Source organism: Sinohyriopsis cumingii, chromosome 14 (genome assembly GCF_028554795.1).
Source record: "Sinohyriopsis cumingii isolate HCF-2022 chromosome 14, ASM2855479v2, whole genome shotgun sequence".
NCBI classification, from domain to species: domain Eukaryota; kingdom Metazoa; phylum Mollusca; class Bivalvia; order Unionida; family Unionidae; genus Sinohyriopsis; species Sinohyriopsis cumingii.
This window is the reverse complement of record NC_142974.1, coordinates 62,427,125-62,455,068: the sequence shown is the minus strand read 5'-3', so window position 1 is coordinate 62,455,068 and position 27,944 is coordinate 62,427,125. Positions and strand designations below refer to the sequence as shown.

General features: G+C 34.4%; 1 long non-coding RNA gene across 1 annotated transcript; it reads left to right on the top strand.

Moving 5' to 3' along the window:
- The first annotated feature begins 6,065 nt into the window (after window positions 1-6,065).
- On the top strand, window positions 6,066-27,210 carry LOC149783981 (uncharacterized). The gene is made up of 4 exons (XR_016413707.1): window positions 6,066-6,181; window positions 14,158-14,226; window positions 24,161-24,304; window positions 25,527-27,210. It is a non-coding gene; the product is annotated as an uncharacterized LOC149783981 (long non-coding RNA).
- The last annotated feature ends 734 nt before the right edge of the window (window positions 27,211-27,944 follow it).

Below are 27,944 nucleotides of genomic sequence, written 5' to 3'. Positions count from 1 at the left end.
GTCAAAGATATTCCATTAACAAGTAAAAAAGCTTGAAATTACAAGGGTGAATGACTAATGCTAGCAATTAATATTCATGTCAATTAACGAAACCTTTGATCACTGATGAAAATCAGTCCTAGAGCCTACAAATCTGTGTTGCAGTCTCAACCAATCATCATACATTTCCACTGATCGACATAGCTGAATCGGGATAACTATGTTTTACACGGAAACCACAGTCTCGCCCGGTATAGTGTAGGTTATTAATATACTCTCTACATCTTAAATGCGACCATGTGGGCCCTTACATTGTGGAATCGTTAACAAGCGATAACGAAATCCTTTGTTACGTGATCAATAACTTTACAAGGTCCATAGTCCTTCCATGCACATCACCACAAACAGCCAACTTCCACTAGACTGGCCCCGGCATCAAGGCCAAGGGCTTGTTGATACACTCCAAGGCTTAGCGTGGTAACATACACAGCCGCGCAGCACATGCCAAAACTGCCGCCTCGGACGACAAGGTTGTAGTCAGGATTGATTATTATAGTATGCCAACCATTAATCTGTTCACTATATATATATATATATATATATATATATATATATATATATATATATATATATATATATATATATATATATATATATATATATATATATATGTATTTATATATACATATATAGATAGATATATATACATATACATATATATAGATAGATATAGATATATACATATATAGATATATAGAGATATATAGAGATAGATATAGATATATATAGATATATAGATATATAGAGATAGATATAGATATATAGATCTATATTTATATTTATATATATATACACATATATATATATGTACATATATATATATACATACATACATATATATACATGTATATATGTATATATACATACGCATGTATATATGTATATATATATACATATATAGATATATACGTATATGTATGTATATATATATATATATGTATATATATATATATATATATATATATATATATATATATATATATATATATATATATATATATATATATATATATATATATATATATATATATATAAAGCTATTAAGATAGCAGTTAATAAGTAATTGAATATATCAATGATTTAACGACAGACCAAATAAACAAACAAACTAGCAAAACAGAGCGACAAATACCTAGGTTACAACGTTTATAAATTTGCACGTGAAGGCGAATTATGATGTTGATCATTACATGAACATTGCAAAATTAAAATCAGAAAATGACATATAAAACCATAAAATCTGTTTAAATACCACATCATTACGCAACGTACAAGAAGGATAGATTGTGTAATCTTTGTGTGTGTTTTATTTATTGATTTTGTTTGTTAGACAGATCGACCATGCAATAATCTTATTAGCTTATAAAACAATGTGGAGGTAAAATGTCATAAGCATGTATTTATCTACATCTGGTGTGCATTTTGTCGTTCTTTGTTCGTTGTAAGCATTAATTCGAGAAAAGCAGCATAATTAAAATGATAATTTTTATAATTGATATAAGAGATACTATGTAGACATTGTTCCGAAGGATATCATTGCTATATTAACTCGTATATATGTGATATAAGTTGGATGCACATTATTATTCTATTTTTTGAAGTAACAAGGATGAGCGCTGATATAGAATTTACTTTTTCGGTTGAAACAAATAGTATTTCTCTTAGAATACTTTTTGAGATCACGAATAACATATTTAAACAAATTAAATTTCATGTGACACATGTGACAATTAGTCCTCATTTAATGTAAAATCAAATATTAGCTAACATATGGACCACTTTTTAATAAGTTCGATTCGTTGTCTATGTCTGAATGAGCTGTGACTAATTCATCAATAAAGTATCTAAGTGAAATGGCGTTGTAGACTATTACGAAAAATCATATATTGACAGATTCGAAAGCTTGTTTCACAGAAGCACCAATCCGTACCGAAAAAGGGCAAAACAATTAAAAATCACAATTAAAATAATTTTCAGCCCACCTGTAGTATGATCTATCTTACCTATAACGATAAACTCCAGAAGAAAGTGAGATAGTGTATTTTCACATTAACAATATGATAATAAAATATTTAACCTTGATACCTTTTATTTGCAATCTTCAGTCTTTATTTCTGGCAAGAAACCAGGGTTGCTTGTTAGATTAGTATATACCACTGTTGTTTTTTAATGTCTCCGATATGGCATATAGCTCATTCTCGAAGGAGACTGAGAGTGATCAGACATGTGCGAATTTATGTTATTAGTGTGACGTTTAGCCTCCTAAACTGCCACGGTTATCCTTTAATCTGCATATCTGGTAATAGTAATCTTATGGTAAAATGAAATATGTTCATAATTCAAATAAGGAAGATGGAATTAAAATATATCTAGTATAATTTGTCAATTACGTATAAAAAAGTTTCGCAACAGACCATCATTTCTTCCATTTATTAGATATTGTCAAATGTAGAATCCGATTAATAGATTGCGTTGCTTGCTTTGTATTTGTTCAGTAAAGAATCATTTATGTAGAGTTCCGAGTATCAACGCATCGTAATTGATCACAGGTACAGATATGTTCAAAAGTAGTCAATACATTTGGAAAATATCTTGTCACTGTTAAGGAATGTTGTCACATACTATAACGTATCGAATCAGACTGAATTGCTTTCACGTGCAAATGCAAGCATATTTCTCCATAAACCTGGCCCCCTTCGCGGTCGGAGCAACGCATTCATTATAGTATGCAACGTTTATTAAAATATGACCTGCGAACTCATAAGACTTATCTATTGTATCGTTACACTTTTTAAGTGTGTGTAGTACATATTTGCTCACATATGGCGTTATATTGTAGCGTATTACTCATTCCCATTTTGTTTGGAAATGCCACTTGGTGCACTTTTTAATGTTTGCAGCCTTTAAGCTTTATCAATAACACTGACCGGATTCATTTCCTCAAAGCGTGTATTGACCTTCATAGTAAAATGAAGCGGAATATTTCAGATGGATAATGTCTTCACCATTGCAATCTATTTTATTATATCCCTTCCTGAATCCCTTCCGGAGAAATGGTACAGCATGTTTCCTTTTCCGCAAACGTTTCTGCCTCTAATATGTAACAACACTCTATGCATTCATCATGATATATTTGTACCTTAACTACGTAATAGCAGTTATTTCGATCACATTTAAATAATGATATGCAACATATGTTACTCCCTTTTTGAAGGCTTAGAAAAGCATATTTAAATAATATATTTTACTTTCTTACCCGTGCATTTTCTGTACGGTAAATCGTTTTCCCCATGTATCATAGGATTACAATTGTATTGAAACTGCATTTGAATGCAGAAGTAAACCTAGTCGCATAGCCATTGCTCTGGTAAGCTTGGTTCACTGGCATGATATGGGTAAATAAGTGATTAACAAACAAAACTAATTTCAATGTATTCTCATATTCGTTTTGTTGCTTTTCTTTGTTTCATTTTTTTTCTCCCTCTGTTTACTTGTTGGTGACCTCATTAACGCAACTACATCTTGTATCGTATCATTATATCATTAGGTTCTCCCAAAATATATAATTTGCAACATGGGAACATAATGTTATTCATATTGGCTAAGCTGGATCAAATAAGGCGTCTTACACTAAAACAATGTATATTCTAGCTTGGAAAGAATTACACAATTACCAATATAATATTGTCTAGTTTAACTGGACATTTTTTAAAACAAATAAGAATTCCCAGTCAGTGAATGTCTTACCTTTCTCATCCACACTCATGCAAACATTTGATGTTGGCAGTGACCTGACTGCAAAAGTATGATATATTCGAATATTATATGTATAATCGTGATTAATTAGATGTATTTATAATTATGGGCAACAGGTTAGGGAGTAACATTCATTTCAAGGCATTCCTTTTACTTATCTTAAACTGATAACCTTATGGAAAGGTTATCAAACTCACCCAAGTTTAATTTGATTAGAGGGGGTAAAAGCTTCCGCGTCACTAGCTCCTTGCTTGCATTTGCAAATAGATTGGCGAAGGATTAGAGTACTTTCCAAGCACCGAGGGCTGATAAGAGTAGAAGGGGAAATACACTTTGTGAACTAGGTTTAACATTTGTCCATAGCTTTAATATGGTCTGTCTATGGGTACAAATAAAATATTCATGTTAACGACGTCGAATACATTTAACATACAGCTTTATGTATCGATACCCGACATATACTGACCAACTTGAACATTTCAACATGTTCACGAGCACATAGGATTTGGCGGTCATTTTACATATGCCTTGTGAATAATGTGAAGTGTAATTTGAAACCATGGGAATTCGATGATTGATATATAGCTTTGAAATTTGTATCCTGAATAAATATACCTTCTCGCTTCAGCAAATAATAACGTGACGCCCTAAAAAACATAATATTGTCCTTCGCAAGCATTTTCAAGTTCTGGCAGTGATATAAATGAAGACGAATACGTCGAGGACGGTGATGATCTCCACTACTATTTATTCTGCTAGTATAACTACAATAATAATTATGCAACACCAGCCACAGTACTTCTTTTAATTGTGATTAGACTTTTAGCATCAAATGATGATGCATATTAGTGATTCTCGGACATGCAGCTTGTTTGGTCAGTTATAAAGGTAGCTTTACAGTAAAGACGGTATCATAAATCATTGTATAATGCTGCGATAGTAGTAAATATTACCGATGTTTCATTTTCAATAATCATTTAGAGAACTGATTGCAATATGATAATGATATAAATATAAATACTAATACAAATAATAATAATAATAATAATAATAATAATAATAATAATAATAATAATGACAATAATAGTAATAGTAATAATACGTAATAATGCATATAATAATTATATTAATAATAATATATATATCAGAAATTGTTGATTGTCTTTTTTGTCTTAGTTCTTTCAAATTCTTTATATTATATGCTTATTCCGGTAGTCAGCTCAAGGTAAGACATACACATGTGACACGAAATATGTGTGTAATACTCACAACATTATTAAGAACTTGGATGATGGTGTTGATAACCATGATGATAATTATGATGATGACATAGCTCATGTTGATGATGATGACAAAACTTATGATAACAAAAATTACAAGGACCTACGGGTGATGAAGATGTTTTCTTACAACCCCAGTTGCGAGTTCATAATAGTTCATATCAGAAATATTGATATAATTGATTAACATGCACCTTTAATATCCAAAACCAGATACCTACTGTCCAACTTGAATGATGTACGTACGCCTAAGTGATTACTATAGTAAGTGTAGTGGAATATGTGAGCTGTGGGTATCAAGTGATTACTTGATATCATGGAAACATCAATCTTGGTGAAATATACGTTCTGGCTAAATACAATAATGACATTAATTCTCAAATAATATACATTGTTCTACAAAGATCCGTTTCAAGTATTTCCTTATGCTGAGTATGGGACCTCTGAACTTAGCTCAGCGTCCGCCTATCCGCTCAGGTCGCATCCGGTGCCAATTGTCGGCGTCATCTCCATGCAATAGTTATCCTCACCAAGGACCAACGGACAAAACCCTGCGAAAGGAACATATGGCACCCATAATTATTTTGGGGCCTCTATACACCGCGTGAAGACGAAATAAAGTACATGACATCCAGGTAGAACCTTTTGAGGGTTAACCCACGTTACCATCATTCAGATTATGACGCTATGATCTAAGTCAGAATGATTAGAACACTTTCTAAAAGAATGGAATAAATCAGTCTCTGCGTGCTGTAAATGCACATCAAGCATTAGCCATTCCCCACCCGCAACACATCTCAACCCCGAATCCTCCTCCCCTCCACTGACTTATATCTGCAAATTATATATGTACATAGCGTGGACAGAGAGAAACTACAGTCAAATCATTGATTTTATTTTGCACTGATCATGTGTTCCAATCGAATTTAACACGGAAGAGAAAATATCGCTCAAATTGTGGCATGAATGAACAAGTTCGTTGCGATAATATCGATATGTAATAAGGTAGTGAGCCCAACCAAACGTGGTTTTCTGCGTTGCCCGGACAAGACGTTTTTCTGACATCTTCATCGTGAAGGCAAATACACTGAAACCACATTTTAGCGGTAAGTGGATATTAATATTTTTATATAGGAATATGTGTATACGAGACATTGATGGATAATGAGGCGTGTTGAATGTTTGTTTGCACCCAACGGGTAGGTTGAAAGTTTTGCGTTCGCACCCAAGAGCTATCTGCAGAAAAGGCTATTGATTACTAACTCTTTCTAGTGAAGATAAGAAATATTAAATATTTTGTCTAAGCTTGACAACCGAATTTCCCTTTCTTCTCTATAATTAAAATTTCTCTTGCGAAAATAAATCATGGGCCAGTTTTCAATTTAATTATATAATCGTACACTCTTGTAATCTTTTAGAGCTTTTAATTTTGTGACTTAATATCGTAGATGTATGTAATCGTCCATTCATGCATACACGCATTTGTATACTTGCTATGTTACCCAGTTCCATTGTCGATGTTTTCGTTCACTAATCTATACATATCTCTCATACATCTATATTACCTTCACGTGTGCCTGGATAAAGCATATACATAATGAATTAGATTAGTGTCGTCAAAGCAATTTAAAATTAGTCAGCATAAACATAAATCGTGAAACAATCGGAAAACATATAATGATAACAAAATTATTACCCTTAAAGAAAATCTAATTTCATAAATTATTTTGTTTATTAAAATACAATCTTGGAATCTCTTATTAACGTTTCTAAAATAAATCTGAATTTATTTAATTCATCTCTTTCTCTATCTATCTATCTCTTTCTTTCTCTCTCTCTCTCTCTCTCTCTCTACTTCTCTTTATGACGGGGGTGATTGACAAAGTCTTGCAATGGATACATTTTTATGCGACCATTTCAAAGCTGAAATGAAAACACATATATCAAGAGTGATGATTTGTTTCTGTACTTTTTTTCAAGAGCTTAATATCGTATGCTACTAAGATACTAGATCTCAAACTTGTACTATGCACTTTACTCTACGACGTTAGAATTTGATCCTTACTCAGAAGGTCGAGTTCATATTTTCTCGTACAAATGGATAACCTTTAAATTATACACTAATTGTGCTTTGCAAGTAAAGGGTTTATAAAAGAATGCACTACAATTAAGTTATTGAATGTATGTTGTATTTCAAATTTAACATACAAGAGTATACAATAACATTATTCAGGCTCACCTACCCTTGGACGTAGTATTGAATCAGTTTTATTTGACATTATGCAGATCTACTTAAAATTCAAGTTTAGAGTTATGACGTGATCGATTGCGTCTCGAACCAAGTTTTCCATTTGGTCTGAAATGAATGGATTTTGCTTATATGTCGATCAAAGTAACTTCGACATTAGTAGTTGTAATGGATTGGTTGGGTCGATTCCTTTCGGTGATCCTGTGACTGGAAGAACTTTCATTGGTGCAAGCAAGTGTCATTCTGTTTGATCACGTTAATATTTTGGACTCATAAGGGGGAGAAATATGATTGTTTTTAATTGAAAAATACACGAGAACGCTTGATTAAATATATAGTGTTGTGGAATATCAGGTTCGTTTCGTTCTATTGTAGAGTAAATTATCCTTTCGAATGTAATTGGTGTTGGAAACATCATCTAAATCGCAGTACAGATTCTTACCGTGGGTCAGTCATCGAAACCACAGTAATCTTGATTAGCGGATGTAATTAAGAAACTATTTTTTTAGGATATTCAAGAAGTGAAACGGTAAGTATAATTATAGTAATTGATATGAGTAGATGACATGTTTTATGACCTATCACAACCATGTTGTTTATTGGATTAACCCCACGTATGTACATGATATGTACGACTTGCAGCATAAATCAAAACTATTCTCAAAAATTAAAAGAGGGAAATGTCGGCAGCAGAAAAAAGTCTTTTTTGTCGTCTTGACTAATTAACTCTGAAGCTTTTGCTTTTATGCCAAAACCACTTTTTCAGTTACGTTTGTGTCTTCCACTTTAGCGCTTGGAATGAGGTGTGAAATGGAACTTCTCTGATGTCAACGGGATATAACTTGGTTTTAATATACTTCTCAATGCTATTTTTGCACAAGCAACAGACAGCGGCTATTAGTTTAAAATGTTTTGATTGGAGAACAGGTATACTAATCATTTATCTTAAATAAGTGTTTAAAGGACTAAAATTATATGAAAATACTGCTTGTCTCACGTTAGTTGCTGACATAACGGACATGTTCAATCCTTAGCTTGGTTGAAAGCCTCTTTTGTGACTTAGTAAACGCATCGGCATCTTTTATCATCTTTACTTTCAAAGGTACCAAACAGGATTGTTTTTCATAAACATACCAAAGATCAGGCGTCTCCTACACAAAAAATATTATGTATTTGGAATTAAAAGTATTTCCTAACTCATGATACTATTTGTATACACACTTGTCGTGCAGTATAAGGAAACGAAGTATGAATAATTTCTGTGCTATTCAGACGATGAAAAGTTAATTAAGATCAATTGGCAAATTTTAACAAAGTAAATGATATTTTCCTTTTATACAAAGCACGAATTAAAAATTTGTTTAGCCATCAAACCCAGTTGATGCTGCATTCCATTGTTCCTGCCGTTTAACATTTTCCTTATTACAGATCATGATAAAATTACCAAGAATGGTTCTGTTTAGATGTTATATAATGTGTGAAGGAAGTTTTACTAGTTCGGTTTCCCTCCGTTTGACCCAAACGTGTGGATCCCATCGTCGTCTCACTATTATGCTTCGCACCACAACTACAACGATTACAATCATCAACGCCGTAGTCGCTCGTCTTTGGTTTACTTGTCGCTGTTTTTATTTTTGAATTAATATTTGAATCGTTGAATGTGTAATACTAATAGTTTATACATGAACCAGTTTACATTCTCAAACCAATATATTGATATGATTTGGGTCCTTTATATGCTGAATGTTCAATTAGAACTGTCTATGCGTTTTGCAAAGATGTCTTTGCCTTTTCCGTCTTTTCTCTCAAGTAGAGAGTTTACCCTCTTCTCAATTTTCAAGTATCTTTAGTAGCTATTTCATGTTATTCATATTAAAACCCGTATTTAAATTATGGAAGACTAACTTCTTCCTGCTGCTTGTAAAGTGAAACATGCATAGATTGGTCGTGTTTCTGAGTAACATGACAATTTTAGAATCTATCCTTACACTTACTCAACCTTACCAGAACATCCGATTACATATTACTCGATCACTCTGAATGTTGGTAGTGACATTCGTCGTTAAAAAAGTCTCGTCACGAGGTCGGTTTTCTTAAAAAAAATCAATCTAACTTCCTATCTTCATTTATTCCGTATATATTAAATTTCCCCAAACTAATTGCACTATATATCAAGCAAGACTTCCCGAATCTGGTTGTTTGCCTATTTTGATTTAACTCAGATTCCCTTTTCTGTCAAATCAAAAACCCTAACTTTCATTACAGTTTCTTTGTTTGATGTAGTTTCGCCTTGCAGACGCCTCAGAAGTTTTTACTGTCTCCTTCACATCAGTTACTTTTTTAAATACTTATGTGCTGGTAATGTTGCATTGTGTTATTTTACCTCATTTTTCAGTTTTGAATAAATGAGTTCCATTTTCGACTCTACATTTTTATGAATTGTTGGAATTGTATATTTAGAAGATTGTTCAAGACAAATTGCGCCTTGTGCATTTACACAATTACAGAGGGAATAGACTGGTGCTAGTCGGCTTAGGTATATGATCGCGATAATATAATACAAGTCCGATGCGTTGCCGCCTTAACTGCTGCGTTTACCTTTCGGTATAGATATACTGCTTACCTCTCATGTTCATTAGACGTAGTGCACACGTAGCGCTCACTTTGTAACTGAAGTCTAGGATCCTATGACTCTTCTTAGCTGTATTATGTAAGAAACTATTGTTTTCGATTTTGCCAGTAATGCTAGCAGTATATTCACTTTGTTCTTGCCTTTTCGTCCTTTATTTTCTTAAATTTTCCCTTTTTTTATAAATTATTATTTTTCCTTCATTTGATGTTAATTACTTCTATCTGTCTATTCATCTGATTACTTACTGCCAAAATCGCATCTGAAAATGTCGCATTGTCGACTCCTTTTTGCCAGTTTAAATCGTCACCTTCAAATAGAGTGTAGAAAATTGAAACCGCCTAAATTCTAGCTTATAAATCTTGTATTTTGATTTGTATTTCCCTTATAGCCTCTGTCGCTCCAAGATGAAAGAATGTTAATACATATATTATGAGAGCGTCCATTTATGTTTTTCTATTAAAGGTATAACTTGTTTGCTTTGCTGTAGCGGTATGCTTTCAAGGAAGGCTCATTCTGATCTTGATTAAAATTGCTGTATGACGTTGAAATACCTGATGCACTATGCAATCTATGCGTTAAGTAAGCCTTATTAGTGACATTGATCAAAGCCTTTGCCTCACCTGTTCAAATACATAAAGTGCTCCGTCAAACACGCGTATTGCTCTTTGTGCTTAGTAGGCTACATATTTCAGGCAAGTACATTGTTTACCATCACAATGTCATTAAATGCTCCATATGTGTGCACCTCTTAAAGTGAGATATGTTTTTTTCATGTTACTTTTATGTTACGTTTGTGCGAAAGTTCTGCCTATAATAATTAAGCATATGTATCCATCCCTAGTTAATTCTGGTATGCATTTCGCGGAAATAACTAACACAAATATGATATTTGGTTATCTTTACATTTATTTATTCTTCAGGTAATATATTTTGTTTTCTTACAGAAGCACCCGATGTACAGAAAGCAAATTTTTTACATGGATTCATACACTTATTTGTATAGTTGTTATTCTACTGTGCTTTATTCACCATAGGATTAGTGCTACGGCCTAAAGAGGTACTCTAATGTCTTACGGGTATTTTCAAGTGAGAATATGCGTAATTGCAGTGTATTTTCATTTTCGGAGCAAATACCGTGAAACATTCATAAATCATAGTCATCTCTTTTAAATTATTTGGAAATTGTTTTTTTTTTCCTCTTTGAGTCCACTAAAAGCGTCTTCTTGAATGAGGTGGGCGTATTTCATTTATAAATCTTATGTAATCAAGCATTTTCTGCAGAATGGTTACTTAATTTGGTCCTCTCTAATGCGGCTATGTATTGTCTTGTAATATTACATTGAAAATATCAATTTCTGCAGACTGGTCAAACATTATTATCCTCTGTTAGTAGCATATTTCTTTGATTATTTTGGGACCGAATAAGAGTCTTATATTTCTAAACAACTGATATCTCTCTAGCTTATAAACAATTAAAAACACGACATTGTTTAATATAGGAACATCATCTAAGCATACATGAAGAAAGAAATTATACTGAGGAAATGAACACCTGACTCAAAAGCGGTAGGGAACTTCCGCATTGTAGGCTGCACGTTTGATTTTCAATTCATACTCGTGCTTTTTCTCTTCGTGTTATGACTCTCAAAAATATTGCCCTTTACTGACATAGTATAGGTGAAAAATTCATACTGATATTCTGTAGTACAAAGAATGAAGTACGATTCTTGGTTTATCTGAAGATGTAACATATCCACAAGGATTACTTACACATTTAGGAAACTGGAGCAACATATATAAAGCACATCATTAGCACAGATCTACAGCTAGTCACTTTATAAATTTATGTGAAATACATCAATAAATAATGTATTATGTCCGCATTAGAACAATATAAATGCTACATTACAATTTGGTTTTCCTTGACAAAAATAAGAAGCGTTATATTTACCAAATACTTTTCCTATTCATAAGTAACTGCAGAGAAATGTATAAATTCGTCACATTGTTTCATATATCTGAATTGATTAGAACATCATTAATGTTACAAACATATTTTGACTGCATGATTCCTAACCAATGGTGTTTTCGACACCCATATTGCACTACTATAAAGTGAAAAGGATAAATAACTATGGTCCGGCAATTTCTAATTTGATGGAACTATGGTTGTCTTAAAAACTCTGACACTCAAGCTAGAGGAGAACCGAAACTGTGTGTTTCGATAGATGTATGGAAGTCAGTCTGGTGTTGATCATTGTCCACTAAAAACAATCCCCAGAACTTTATCAAAGACGAAACAACATAGTTTTGAAATCATACCATTGTGACTCACAAAATACAAATTTATCCGCATATATGTGTTTACTACATTGTCTCTAGAATGCCTAATTTTGTAAAGAGTGTTGCTGTGTCATTGCGTTTACACTTTAAATATGTCACTACTATACTACATTTAGACTTCTATTTTTTAGGCTAAAGTAACTTTGGAACAAGCCTACACGGCACAAACAAAGTTAGAAAATATTTATAACGTTTTCCCTATCTTTAAGCTAGCACAACATTGATGGAGCCATTGCACGACATAGTCAGAAAAAATTCATTATTTTCTTCCTCTGGACCTTTTCATTTTTCTGTAACATTTCCTCAGTGATTTGCTAAGAGTTGAACTGATGCACACGGTCCAGCGCAAAGATGTGTTAGAAGATCAAAAGACAATATCATATGCATCGAGGACAGCATTTGGAATTTTACACAGGGTGACAAAGATAACTTATATGATTTGATTTATTCCGAAATGGTTACATGTTCCAAAAGCTCAATTGAGTAAACTCCAATGCAAGCATTGTTAAAGCAAATGTATAAATCAAGGTTAGATTCGGATACGTTGTATTCAAGAAAATGACTAACACATGTAAGATAGTCTTGATTGTGCCAGCTGGGAACAATACTAAATATAGCATCACAAATGTAGAGATTATGTAAGAACAATAATTGGTATTGCGATACATCATGCTGTGATTGCTTTCATATGTACGATTATGAATATAATGTAGTGAGATTTTCGATATTTTACTGGAACCAAACCGTTATTGAACGAAGCGAAGTATCTGTTATGTTTATCAGCGTGTCGCTGATAATTACATTTAATAATGTGGTGAGAATGCACGAATGTGTTTGCATATGCATTCGTAATGTAGTCATCACCCGTGGTCAAATTATAAGAGTATTTCGTTATTGTCCATTCACGATGGTAAAGTCCGGTTGATAAAAGTAAAATTTATCGTGCTTAAATGACCTATTGTGTATCACAGATAAAAGTGATACCATATACTTTATACTGATAAGTAACTTTCACTAGTTTCTAACAATGTTCCATCCGGGAGAACCCGGAAAAACAGATACAGCATTAACTAGGTGACCAATGTGAAAACAGAGACAAATGTTATCTGCATTGATGTTGTGACACCCTAATAAATTATGCAGAATTACTCACCCAAATACATTTTAACATAATATAACCTCAACTTTTATGTATCTTTCCCCATGTCGAAGAAAATAAGCCAACTCGAATCTTATAAAAATTTCAAAGTACTAGTATCTTAACTTTTTAATTACTGACTCAGAAATAACCAACTTGTAACCCTGTCTTAGAGAGTCAAAGTGTGATTAAGGCTATTCGATTAGAGACAGTTCTCCAGCCACACCAATACCGTTAGTGATTGATTGCAACTTGAAACGTATATACGCGTAATGATTCTTGTTTTCGTTCAACTTTAAAATTGATAAATAAGTACATTTCTTATTTCACTTCTTCAGATCATTGACTAATTCATAATGAGCCAATTTGAAGGTGTTTATATATATATATATATATATATATATATATATATATATATATATATATATATATATATATATATATATATATATATATATATATATATATATATATATACATACATACATACATACATACATACATACATATATGATGCTTATACGTACATAGTGATGCTTAACCTTTGGTATATAAGTCAGGCAAAATATTGGTCAGGCAAAGGATCAGCAGTAATTCCTTGCTAATTAATAATCGAACAGACCTTTACCAAGCTTTATGTTTGAATAAATCTCTAGAAATCCGATGTGTTTGCTTGACAGGTCCCGCTTCGTACTTTTAATTTTAATTCATATCATTTCAGGTATAGACCCATCCATCCCAAACAATGTCTAACGGGCTACAATCTGGGATCGTGCTATCAGTTACAACGGTACTAACTAAAATTTAATATATCATAAAGTTAACCCATGTTAAGCGATTAAACAATTGTCCCTGCTTTGTTTTTAGACTCGAGAGTATCTTTTTTATAATATTGAAATAACGAGTAGTTTTTTTAAAGGTTTTGGAGACACTAAATCTAAATATTTGAATAACGATATTAACATAACAGGCTTAATGAAAGAGGAATGCAGCTGTTTTAATAACATTTCAAACAGCAAACATTCGGTGACATGCTTCACAATTACTTAAAGAAAGGTACATTCTTTCAATGTGATATTTCTGAGTTGTTTAGGTTTATTACTATTACGTACTGTTACGACTCGAATCTGTTAAAGCATTTGACAGGCTAAGTCGTTTTTTTTGTTGACAAATGAACCATGTACCGCTTTGCTTCCATCAATTTTATTCTAGCGCGAACTAGCAAACAAGTTCATTTTAAATGTTTTGTAATCAGAATCTGATATAAACTTATTATTTTTGGGCGTAATATTTTCGCTTCAGAATATTGTAATATTACTATTGATTATAGTAATAAAATAATACTAATCCATCAATAATTCCATTCTTGAAACAAATAGTTTTTGTAAGATCTCTAATATGTAAATATGCTACTATTAACTGCATCGTTGACTACCAAAACCTAGCCATATTTGAATTTGTTATTCGCAAATCCGTTCGTCGCTTCATCATCATCAGTATCATTTTCATCATCATCTTCATCATCAGCATCACCACTTTTATCTTGAACCAGCTGAATTCGGTTTCCTTTCATAAAACCGCTTCGGCCGAGTTCATCGACATACATATCTGACTTTGGATAACATTTGTGTGTCGACTTAATCATTGATAAGAGTGCATTAGTCCCCGACGATAATCATGACGGGCAGGTTTTGCCGACAGCTCATCTTGGAACCAATAATATAATGAAGTTCCACGCTTGCCTTTTTAACGTTTGGTAGTTCGATCTACTAGCATCACAAGCTCACCTAGGTCAAAATCAGCAGAGAACCGACTCATAGACTCAGCTAAAACCAGTTTAGTGAGGAACCTCCTCAGGCGTATCTAGCTGAGCAGCCCTTGTAAATATTATTATTCATGTGGTATAATGTTAACAACATATTTATTAGTTTGTGGATGGAAATAATCCAATGTTTTTTTTTTTTTTTTTTTGCATTTGCGTCATCTTTGAATTGAATGACTAACGCTATTGAGGTGTTCCTTCCTTTGTTTGCATTACGCTTATTAAATGGTGTCATGGTAAGCATATTGGGACTTTTTCAGTAAATACTGTTAAAGAAAACACCAATGTGAACTATTATCGATTTAATCGTTTCATTCATTTTCGTGATCTTGTTTTGCTCCGGAGAACGTTACCGTGGGACATTATTATTTTAAAAACGTAACAGGCCTTATTTAAGAAACTGTTACTTGTATTTCACAAGCTTGTTAAGGATTCCCATTGTAACACGTGCGCTGTGTGGTGCAACATATTTACATTTCTGAGAATCAACAGGGCCTAAACATTGTCGGCGGTGATGTCGCTGCTGCATTGAAGAAAGTTCCAGGGAACACGTGGCTTAAATACCTCGGTGGAAACTTTATTCATGGATACAATTACCTGATATACGAATCGATTCGAACAATTAATCAATGTGTGAAGAAACACGTTTAATCGTGTTGATGGTGGTTATATTTCATATTTTGACTATAAATACCCTACCTTAGATATGGAAGTGTTAAATAGGCCAACAAAAGACATTATTGCTTTTGGAGACCACATAGTGTTGTAAAACCACACATTGGATGTGCATTGCATTGACATAATACAAAATATACCTTAGTCCTCGCAGTTATTTGAAAGGTTAAGCGGACACTCATATATTATTAAGCGCGGCAAAGTATATCCATGGGGCTGTTCAAACATCGTTATCCTAACACGCGCTGTAGCAATGTACATAGTTGCATACATAAAGATTAGCCTTTGATGGTTTGATGTCAGAACACATGGCATGGTACATCAGTGTGATCTTTTAATTCTCCCACATAATCAAGTCCGCTTTATTCAGGGTTATGTGCCCTCATACAATTAGGAATTGTAAGTGGTTATGTTAAATAGCATGAAAAGGTCTCTTTAACGTTAAACTATTATGCAATTCTGGCATACGTACTTGTACGCTTCCATTAAGCAGACTATTTAATAATGGCCATGGCAATGACTATATATTCTGATCTTAACAATATTGTTTATATTCATATAAGTGCAGCAATGTATATATATCAATCGCATTAGTGTTCTGTATTACGCGCATAAGCATGTGCTGAAAAGACAAAACGAAGATGCCGTAAATCTCAACATAGACTATCAGTTTACTTCAAAAGGTAAACCTTTTACATCGCAGGCTATAAACGGATGCCACGTATCGTCTACCCAAAATGAAATCGACTAGTGGGTGGGAATTTCGTTGGCGGGCAAATACGATGAGCCATTTGAGATGATGCTGTCGGTGACGCATTATATTTAGCACCTAATTGGCAATGTCTGCGAGATTTATGTTTTGTGCCTGCTACCGTGCTTATTGGGTTAATAATTGTCATATATCATAAGCGTGGTATACACTATATATACAATAGAGTGGATACTTTTTTAAATTGTATATTTTGCAGCAACGTAGGTACATTACAATATATGGTGGTGACTCTCGGAGAATTGGCTTTATGCCTTGCCAAATGTTTATGATCCAAGCTTAAGTTCAGTACGGCTCGTATTAGCCGCACACTTTCGTTTCCCACTTACTCCACATACAACGCATTTATACTCAGTTTCATGTGACTGTTGTATTGATCTCATTGCGTACTTCTGCCTTTTCTTTGCTTTCGTTTTGTAACAACACTTGCGAAATAATTAAGTTTAGAACCATCAAGTACCCGGACTTCATTGGCATTTAGCCTTTATTTTCACTCATGGATTACTATCAAGTACAGGTACGCTACATCTTGGAGAGCAACTTCACGACACCTGTGACTTAAAGCAGGGAACCAAAAATAAAAACAATGATATTTCAATCACATTAGTGGCATTGCCGATCATCAATTTCGGCGAGCAGTCTGTCTTCAAGTTGGCAGATTCTTAGAAGGTGGGAACGACAAGCTTTAATACGACTACGTCTTTAAATTTTGTATACTAGGAGCGTGATATTAAAGTTTATTTGATTTGGGGTTGGAGTGGAGTCTATGTGAGTTCACTTTCTGGCACGTACCTCAAACTTTTCTCCTTGATCTGATAGCATACAATGGTGGTGTTTGAAAATATATTTCGGTCCGATCGTTCGATTCAGAAATGCTATATTTTTCAACACGCCTACCATAACGGCGGCCAATGGTCACATATACAGTGTCTTTAGCGTTCAACTTGATGCATGTATTCTCTTTTTCACCTATCTACATACTGAAACAAAGCATACCTTTATCAAATAAAACATATACCATTGATACGCGTGATAGATGGCGTATATAAAGTTTGCATCGTACGTAAATAAGCAATCACGTTTTCCACCCAAAGATTGTTGGTAGCTGATTACATTAGGGTACACTGCGTGCACTTATTTCTCAATATATATCTGCTTTTCAAACTTATATTGCATCAGTCGAAACCGGCACATGTCAGCCCATGTTGTCCTAGGTACTGTTTAACCTGTAATTTGTATTCATTATCAATGTATAATGATTCGGCAAATTTTGAGGGTTGATCCAATACTTCACTAAGCATGTTTTCTCCGTCTATTTGCCATTGGTTTTGTGAATTCTAACTGGCTGCAAATGTTGTGGCGAAGAACAGACCAATCTTGGAATGACAATATTACCATTACATGCCTTTATCACATCTGTTTACGTGAATTCATTTGATGTCCATCATTCCCTAACACGAACTTAATACATTGAATACCGGCACCAGGAAGGCCTAGAATGTCGTTGACCTTGTTCAATCTAAAACCGCTAAATGTATCAAGGTATTGCGTTTGGTCAATGCAACACAAACATTACTAATTTATTGCGAATTAATTTAATGACACATACTGAGCCATTCTACATTATCGCTGCCTGCCGAGTGCATGTCACCACTGAGAAGAAGAGAAGGCCTCTAGAAGGTCCCACGAAACCAGCAAATAAATCAGAACCATGTTGACATATTGTATATAAGAAGTTGTGCTTAGTTTCAACGGCTATTAAGCTTTCCTGCATAAGACATATATGATGTTCAGCTAAATTAGGTATCGATTCGTCACCGATGATTCCTTGACCACATCTTTCCCATTGTGGTATTCAAGAAGAGACATACCAGTATATTCCCGTAGGAATCGCCATTCCCATAAATAACTTGTGGCATATTACTGTTTAATTCATCAATAATATTTTCGTTGTAGTTGATCTAAGATAACCAAAAGCGATGGAGCATTGCCAGACACATATAGATTGGGTTTCTACCAATATTGCCTCTGTTTCCAAATAACGATTCACATGTTGATTTAAACTAAATTTGCGTGATATATTACCAGCTCAATATATATAAAACAATCTGGTCATTTTTCGAGCATATCCTCCAACCCGAAATCGCTAATGTTTCAAATTTGAACGTTATTGTTATCAAGGGTAGTCAAAACTAATATAAAGATCCATGCTTTAGCGAAATACACAAAAGCGACACATGCTCATTTGAATACGCATACACATAGCCTGGTTTGAAGCGAAAGGCCCAGCTAGATGAATGGTCAATTCAACAAACATGATCAGAAATATCACTTATGTGATCACCCTTACTACTACATTAGTGCACGTTTGCAGCATTATTAGAAATGCCAAATATAACCTATACGGTTTTGTTTTTGGTTACATCAGTTCGGAGACAGCACGTTGGTAAAATCTTTGTGCTAGACATCGGCAAACTATTTTAAATACATCACATTGTAAAATACAATTTGGGCAAAACAATGCCAACTCTCGCAATCACACCTAGTAAGCAAATGCGACCCATTTTGCCAGGTATCCAACTGGTTTCAGCAGACAGCATTAAAAAGGGGCTGCTGATAATGAAGCCAGCCTACGAGATTTTTCTCAACGAGTTGTATGTTTATATAAATAAAGAAATCGTAAAACTATAACGTCCACTAGCAGTTTTCAACCAAGGCAGAAGTTATGACCCTTAGAAAAATGCGCCCCTGTTTTGCTTTAAACATAGTTTGGGGCTCCTCGGATACGCGAGAAGCAATCGTGCCTATGTTCTCAGTGACTCCCTTAGACATGTCGGTACCTATTCACGTGAATACGACAATAAATCAGTAAAATGCTAATATCCGTCTCAAACCGGCACTATGCAAGTTGTACATAGAGTACTGAAGTCGAACAAAACCAAATAAATGTGGCAAATCAATATCCAGCCACGCTTTGCTCATGTAGGTAGAAAAGGAAATACAGCATATAATAAAGCTCACTTTCTGAAGAGAGCGTTCGCGAGCATCAATATCAATAACACTCGTCACAAAAAACCCAGAAATATTTCACAGTCTCCATAAAATAAGCTAGACTCATTTGCTCCATTAACCTTGTGCTTGGTGAAAAGGGAATGCACACCACCACGGCTGTACCTTATAAGTCAGGCGACATAGACTAAGATCATAACATTAATTTCAACAAATATTAGCCGCAACTATATTCTACTAATGACCCATATGTTTACATTCACAATCATTACGAGCTTCACACAGGATCTCTAGGTTACCCCTTCCATGCCATACCAAACACTGGCCATTCCCCAACTATTTAAATGTCTCGCGCGATGGAAACACGTTGGCCAGCATTGGTGATCACGGTATCTGGAGCGCTGATAAGTGTGTAGCTAAAGGGTAAAAATATGAAAATCGCAGTCTCTAGCTTACCCCTTCCATGCAATACCAAACACGTGGACTGCGCATTCGCCAAATATTTAAATGTCACGCTCGATGGAAACACGTTGGTCAGCATTAGTGATAACGGTATCTGGAGCGCTTAAAAAACTGTGTAGCTAAAGGGCAGAGATATGAAAAGCAATAAAAAACATGAACGATGCAGCTTTATTATTTGCACTGTAAATACCGCAGCTCTCCTCAGTGAGGCTAGAAAACATGTTTATTATGCTACTCGAAGTTTAAATAGCCATATATAATTATATTAATCTCATTATATGTGAACTGAAGTTCAGCAGTTACGTTTAGGATCATCAAGCAAGGTAGAAAGCAATTACATACTCTTCATTTTTAATCCAGAATGCCGCATATTTGAGGATAAATGCATACACTATTAGCATACATGCCTTTGTGTCTCATTGTTTACATTAAACGTGAAACTCTCGCTAGCATATTATATCATCTCGTCCAGTGACAAATGTTGTCTTTCATGGTCCTCGTATATTGCATAAAAAATGTCACTTTCGTCATATAATAAGGCAATATTATGAGCGAATAAGAATCGTGTGGAACAGGTGCCCACTAACAGCGCGGGGGCTGATCAGATGAAACATTTGTCAAGAAAAACAACAAAAGGTTAGCACATCTTTGCCGCTACATATCACAGTTGATCGTTTCAGGCGCACTAAGGTAGTATCTTTGGTACCATCTCATCTTTGACACCCTCTTGACAATGATGGATTATAGCGTTGCCAAAACCATGCCTAATATAAAACCCCAGGGACTACAATGACAAGGTCGCTGGGTAAATTTCTATATGAGCTATACAAGCAGGAAAGATCTAATAAAGGAGCAGAGAATTCAAGACTTTTTAAGTAATATTTACTCCATCCATCCTATAATTTAGGTATAATAGTCACGCTTAAGGTGGGTATGAATGTACAATCGCTTGATTGCAGCGACCCTGGCTGTTCGAGATGCACGTGTGCATGCGGTTTCAGCACAAGTGAACTGAAGAAATTTGAAAACAAGACCGACACGGTTTTCTGAGCACGATATATCCGCCGACGTTAAATAAAAGAGAACTTCCAAATAAACTGACAGAAGTAACCAAGACGAAACGTCTTCGCCGGATGGCCGCTACTAGAAGCTTCAAGCCTTAACAAAACAATACCGTGTAATATCAGAGTATGTCCTGCGAAACCGGGTACAGCGCGGAGATGAATAAAGAAGCCATTCATAGAAAGAGGGTGTTCTAACACAACGTTGCCATGGCAGACTAAGAAAAAAGACAAATGAAACGAGGGTGACAAACTATCAGGAAATAATACTTGTTTTAGTACGAGGGAATTCTGACAAACGCCCGTACAAGGAACCATCCGAGTACCTTTTATTAGACAACAGTCAGACAACATTCACAAGGAAAGTTTGCCATTTCGATTGTTCACAAACGAATTATATTTACAGCACTATATGCCAGAGACATCGAAAGTTACAGTAAAAAACTGATTTGCGTGGCTTCCTTTATTTCGGATACGCAATGATTTCAATGGTCCTGCGTAGAGTGAGACCAATCTACCTTGGGTGTCCTGAATTTGATTCCGCAGCATATTAATCAGTGCATCGTTCCAGTTAGAATCAGCGCGGCTGCATAATGGTTTACATTTTCAATAACGGTCAGCAGGGCAGTTGCTATCGCCCTAGGATTTGATGGCCCAAAGTTCTAGTTCCCTCAGATACATCTAGAATGATTACGACAAGGCTATGAAAAACAAACTAAGCTCTGCAGTGAATGAGCGGCTAAATAGTGCTCTAAGCAAAAATCAGGACATACCAGTTGCAAAATAAATCTACATTAACGATATGAAGATAATACCATTTCGTTTGACTTTTACACACTTTTGCAAGTGCTGAAAAAATTCAGATGATCTTTTGTCGTAACTAGCACATAATTGGTTTATTCGTACTTATGAAATATACTTTCACTTCGCGATGTACTAAACTACACTAACGTTGGGGAGGAATTAAAGAAAATTAAGTCATTTGTAGCATTTTAAATCAGGAATGCGATGTGCACTTTACAGCTATAAAGGGTACACATATTACTACCCGCAAGGTTACTGGTAGTGTGTGACATCAGCCAATAGGCTGTCATAAGTCATTGAGATCTCACATGGTGCTACTTTAGTTTGACTTAAAAACTCAGACAATGTGGCAGATTTACCCAGCAGCTCTAAGCAAAATCTACTGACTGATGGTTTAACCACTAACAATGTGTGGGTTTGTGACAGAAATATGCATTACAGAGTGGGTCCGGCGACTGTGACGTTGCGGTGGACCCAACACATGAGGTAAAGAAATTTACAGGTTCGATACCTTTTAATGCTTCCCTCTCTAGCTTACAGAAAGGGCACCTAAACAATTTAGTGGTATCCTGATAGTATTTATGTGTGAAAGCCCATGAACTCAGTTGTGATATTCTAGTCATGTGTGCTGTCGGCAAAAATACATTCATCAACACCCAAATCACTTAATCTTAAGGACGGTCAAACCGATAAATGTAATAGGCTCACTTGCCTATCCCAGGAAAGTTGCTTGTAAACATGCAGCCGTTTCGAGGTTTAACAACATACCTAGATCTTTCGAAATCTAGAATATTTTAGAGTCAGCTATTCCTCACATGATATTGAGCTTTGGTTTCATACGTTTCGCTCACTTGTTGCTTTCGCCATGGCAGAGGCTTAGCTAAAGCCTCTGACAGCTAAAACCGCTATATATTAGCTCAACTTGTGTTGCCCTTGTAATGTAAAACACCAATTCTCTGTCAGCACAAACGAAGGATCAATCTAGGATCAATATTGCTTTTTCCTCAATCTCTTCATAGGATGAACACCGCGAGGATAGAGACTTTGCTTTCTTCGTTAATCTGGCTGTCATGATTAGGCGTTCACGACATTTCTTCATATCCACAAAGTTCGTGTATGTTGCAGACCCTAAGTAGAGTTTCGTTCGCAAAAGAAAACATGGTAAATAAGGCACTATTTCGTCTGTATGAAACTCAGTCTTGCATGAAGAAGCTGTGGGAATAGATGCGGTGTGTGCCGCGGTTTTGTCTTGGTTAGATGAAGTAAAAGTCATTTCGTTCGTCACAGCTATACTTCGGAACATTTTCATTGTCTCTGCATGTTCCATAGTGCCTCGCAGGCTCTCAAGAGACTTCGCTTATTCGTTCTACATCTTGTTGTCTGCCGTATAAATGCTTGCTTAATATGTCTTAATTACTGCATGCGGATTTTCTCTTCAACAACTTGATTCCTTCAATACCATCAACGCTTCATCCCTTCTTGGGTAAAAGGGGTTGGATTCTTATTGTACGGTTTTACATAGTAGGCATATCATATCTTCACCCCTACTCCACACTCGTACAGTTTCTGCGTACTCTCTGCGAGTGAATAGTACTCGAATTGATTAGGCGCCTTTATCCACACCTTTCAAAGCTTCCACGTACTAACAATGCACATGATGTTATAAATTAACTCTATACATTCTCGCATGAAACTAGATTATGGCCAAGGCCACACCCAGTAGGTCACACGGAGCAAATTCAACAGTTTATAAATAGCGATGAGAGTTTCAAGAAACACCATTTATCGGCTAACCGGAGTGAATTGTATCGTCCAATCCAGGTTCTGCCGTTAACCAAGCGTTCTAACCATTCGCTCCTCAAACGCCTTCTGCTACTGAATACATTACAACGCGTCTTATCTAGATTGTGTTGAGAACAAGAGACTTTTTCTGGATTTATTAATGGTGTAGCTAGTGATATGGGGTGATTTATACTATGTCAGTTTGCTTAAACTGGTTGTATGAGTCAGATTGCAAAATGATCAGTTCATAGAAGATTCATTTTCATAAAAAAACCAACCAACTATACTTTGTTTGATAGCCACATGTCAAATAGCACTTTATCTTTCATCCTTTAAACAGCAACCAACCACTGTCTATGTGGTTGCTAAACCCCAACCAAGAACTGATGACTGTCAATGGTATCATTATTTACTATGGGTGCTGTGTTTCCTGTGTTTTCCATTGCCAACCCTCTGCATGTTATTCTGTGTCTGTTGTTACAGTGTAAGTATATTTATTTTCTCGGTAGAAAGTTTTAGAAAGGCAATTTTGGAATTCTTTGCTAAACAAAATATTTTAACTAAACGGCATATAAACATTTGGCCAAAATGACTTTCAAAGTAGATGAAAAATATTAAAAAATCAGTGTGCCTGATTTTTATGAATTTCTTATCTAGATAAATCCACTTTAATCAATCACTTTGATTCCTTTGTTAATTTAGCTTCACATTAACTTTCTGCATGAACGTCGATTAGGATCAGGAAAGCAACAACCACAGGTTTAACCACATTAACAGTAATTGCTACCTTTGTTGATGCTACTAATACTACGTTTGCTCATGCTGCTACTACTAACCCAACGGCTACTACTACATATACAGCTAATATCTTTAGTACTATTACTACTACTGATCTTACTACTACTACTACCACTATTACTATTGATAACATAAATTATAAAAATTATCAAAGATAACACAAGCACGAGATAGGAAAAGCACGCCACATATTACATATATATAATTTTCAACATGTTAATAACAATGATATTAATAATAATAATAATATAAATAATAATATAAATAATACTAATATAATTAATTATAATTATTATTGAGAAATACAAATCGACTCAAGTGCGTTCAGGTTAAAAGAGATGCGATATACATGTTTAATTAAATGTGCTTATATGGTACGTATCCACTTGAGATACTTTTCATAATAAAATTCTAAGTTATTGGCTGTCATACGAATTGCTAATGTATAATGCTATTTCGAAATTACAATATATATATAAAAGCAAATTCATGCTAATCTCAAAATTTTAAACGCAATTCTTGAACTTCACTCTGGGGAATGAAATATTCTCGCAAAAGTACCAAAAGCGAACTAAATGTGCATTTCATATACATGACAAAATGTGTATTTCAATAAATATAACTCATAAAAACTCAACAAGGAGAGATGCAGAATTCTTGTTTATATCGATTTCGCTTTGTTTAAATTATTTTGTGATCGACGTAATTCACGGTTGTTATTATCTGAATAGAGATCTACCTTCATCATCAAACAAGCTCAAAAGAAATGTTTTATTCGTAAATTCATGACTTTAATTCATATCCCCTTTAAAGATGAAGCATATTTTTTTGCAAATTAATATATAATTATTTAAGGTATCTCTTGTTTTACAGTGTGATTTATATTTTAAATTATTATATTTACACAGGTTGACAACGACATAAGCTGTGATGAAGCGTGCAGACAATGCACGTCCGCAAACTGCTGCTCTTACTAAAACGTTTAATATATGAAATGGCTTATGTATTTAAACTAACGAATAAGATTAAACGGAAGAAATGTACAAGAAGGAAAAATTTGTTCCAAAGGGAAACTTGTAATTCCTGGGACGAAAATTAAATCGTCACTGACTCTAGCTCTAACTCACATATACGTTCACACAAAACTTTGAAATGGTTGACAATGATGCTTGCATGGGTGAAATATAAACCATTTGCAATGTTTAATCTTTATAGCTCCACTAATATTGTGCAACATGTCCCGCTGAATGCAGCAAAAGATGTACGATTTTCATAAATCTTAACACGTATCGTTTTAATGGTTCACTATGAGAAACCGACCGGCCCACTTAAGTATGGAACATCTAGTCTCACAGCATTTATATGATAATGTTTAATTTTTAATGAAGCCACTCTTATACAAATGATGTACATTTCAAAACCATTTCCACAAACGATAAATTTTCCATCGTAATATAAGGGAAACGGAAAACTAAAGGATAGGAGCACTACTCGACTAATGATTTCAGATCAGACTGTAAGGACATAATCGTGCGAATCGACATTTTAGATCATTGTTGATGTATTTTTATAGCAGATTTTCTTACTGATTTGGCCTCGACGTGTCAGAACATTATTAAGCATTTCTCGATCAAGAAATGTAGCCAGAGATTTGGATATCTTGTTTGTAAGGTATATACTACTGGTTTGCTATCGGTTGGCTGGATGTTTTGGGGTATCAATTTGTGTCGAGTCTGATCTAACTTTGGATGGTAGCACCATACAAATGTACGTTGCCAGTGGAAAGCTTGTATCAGCTTCGAGTATGGGTCTTGTTCAATACGTTTTCTTCAGAATTTGTATCATTAAGTAACATGTCAGTAAGAAACGATGTATACAAATACATGTATAATTATTATACAAAAGCACGATACTACATGACTTCTAAAACAAAGCTTTAACCTCAGATACAAGCCTTATATCATCCAGCAAATGCTTCAACACATTATACCGTATATTATCTCGGCATTATTATTATCCTGTCTTATATTAAAACGTCCGGCTTTAACATCTGTATATATTTATCATTCATCCATGGCTATTTTGGTTTATTTGCAACAAGTGGCATATACACCTTAAAGCAAGAAAATGTACTGGCACAGACCTAGGTCACTTTAACCTGTCACAACCAAAAAAATGTTGTCTTACTGAGTAATTAGTTTTTGTACACTCAGTGCGTGTATGTATGTTTGCTTCACAAATATGCTAATTGGTTTGTGTGTATTTGGCTAATAACGCTTTTTAAAAAATTACTTCGGATTGCAGTTTCAATTTAAGTACCATGGAACATACATATGATCTTTAAACATATAATTTATTCAATATCGTGTATAATTGTTTGCTGCATCAACAGTAGAAAGATAACGAAGTCTTGTGATAGTCATTTTGAAAAAGTCACAATTCATTGTGGTTTTGAAATAATGACTCCCACCCACCACGAAATAAAAGCAATACTATGTTAATCAAAACATACTGATGTTGTTAATTCCCTTCTTTTGTATTGTTATTCATCTAGCATGTAACAAAGACTTCCATGACATTGCACAGATCGCTAAGATATTTAATTAAACATATTTAAGCAAAATGAATCAAAGGATAGTTCATTTATTTGTTTTTAGAGCATGTGACTTATTATATGTTTCCTCCTACTTGTGTTTCTCTTACCCACTATTTAACTAGTTATCATACCTTGATTGCATGGACTAATACTAATATGAACATAATGGTTTGAAGTGAGGAACGGAATGAAATATAAGTGTATACAGAAATTGAATCATGACCGTGTCCGTCATAAAATGGGAACAGTGTTATAAAATATGACCTAATATTGGTGGATTTTTATTTACATTCGCCAGTTAGGTGAATAAACAGCGCCGTAAATGACTTTGAGAAAATTGAATAGTTGTCAGTGATGACGCTACTGGACAAGTGACTAGTATATATCACATGTATAAGCTTACATATAATGTGCATCTAACATTAACACTAGGTTTAGAGGTATGCGTTAATAGTTGGGCACGATTATGAGCGTCGACATATCTCTTTCTTTTAAAGATGCGGTTCTTAACCTCTTGGTAGAGAGTTGGAGGTAGCATTTCATCTAGGTGTACCACGGTTCTATTACAATGGGTATATTATCTTGACAAAGAATAGCATTCTAGATGCGTAGCGTGCATACAAATATTCACAACAAGCAAATATTATATTAATATATGACGTGTTAGGCAATACATGCCGTCTTCTTGTAATGAGGTGCGAACGAGTTTTCTCCATTAATTACAAACTGA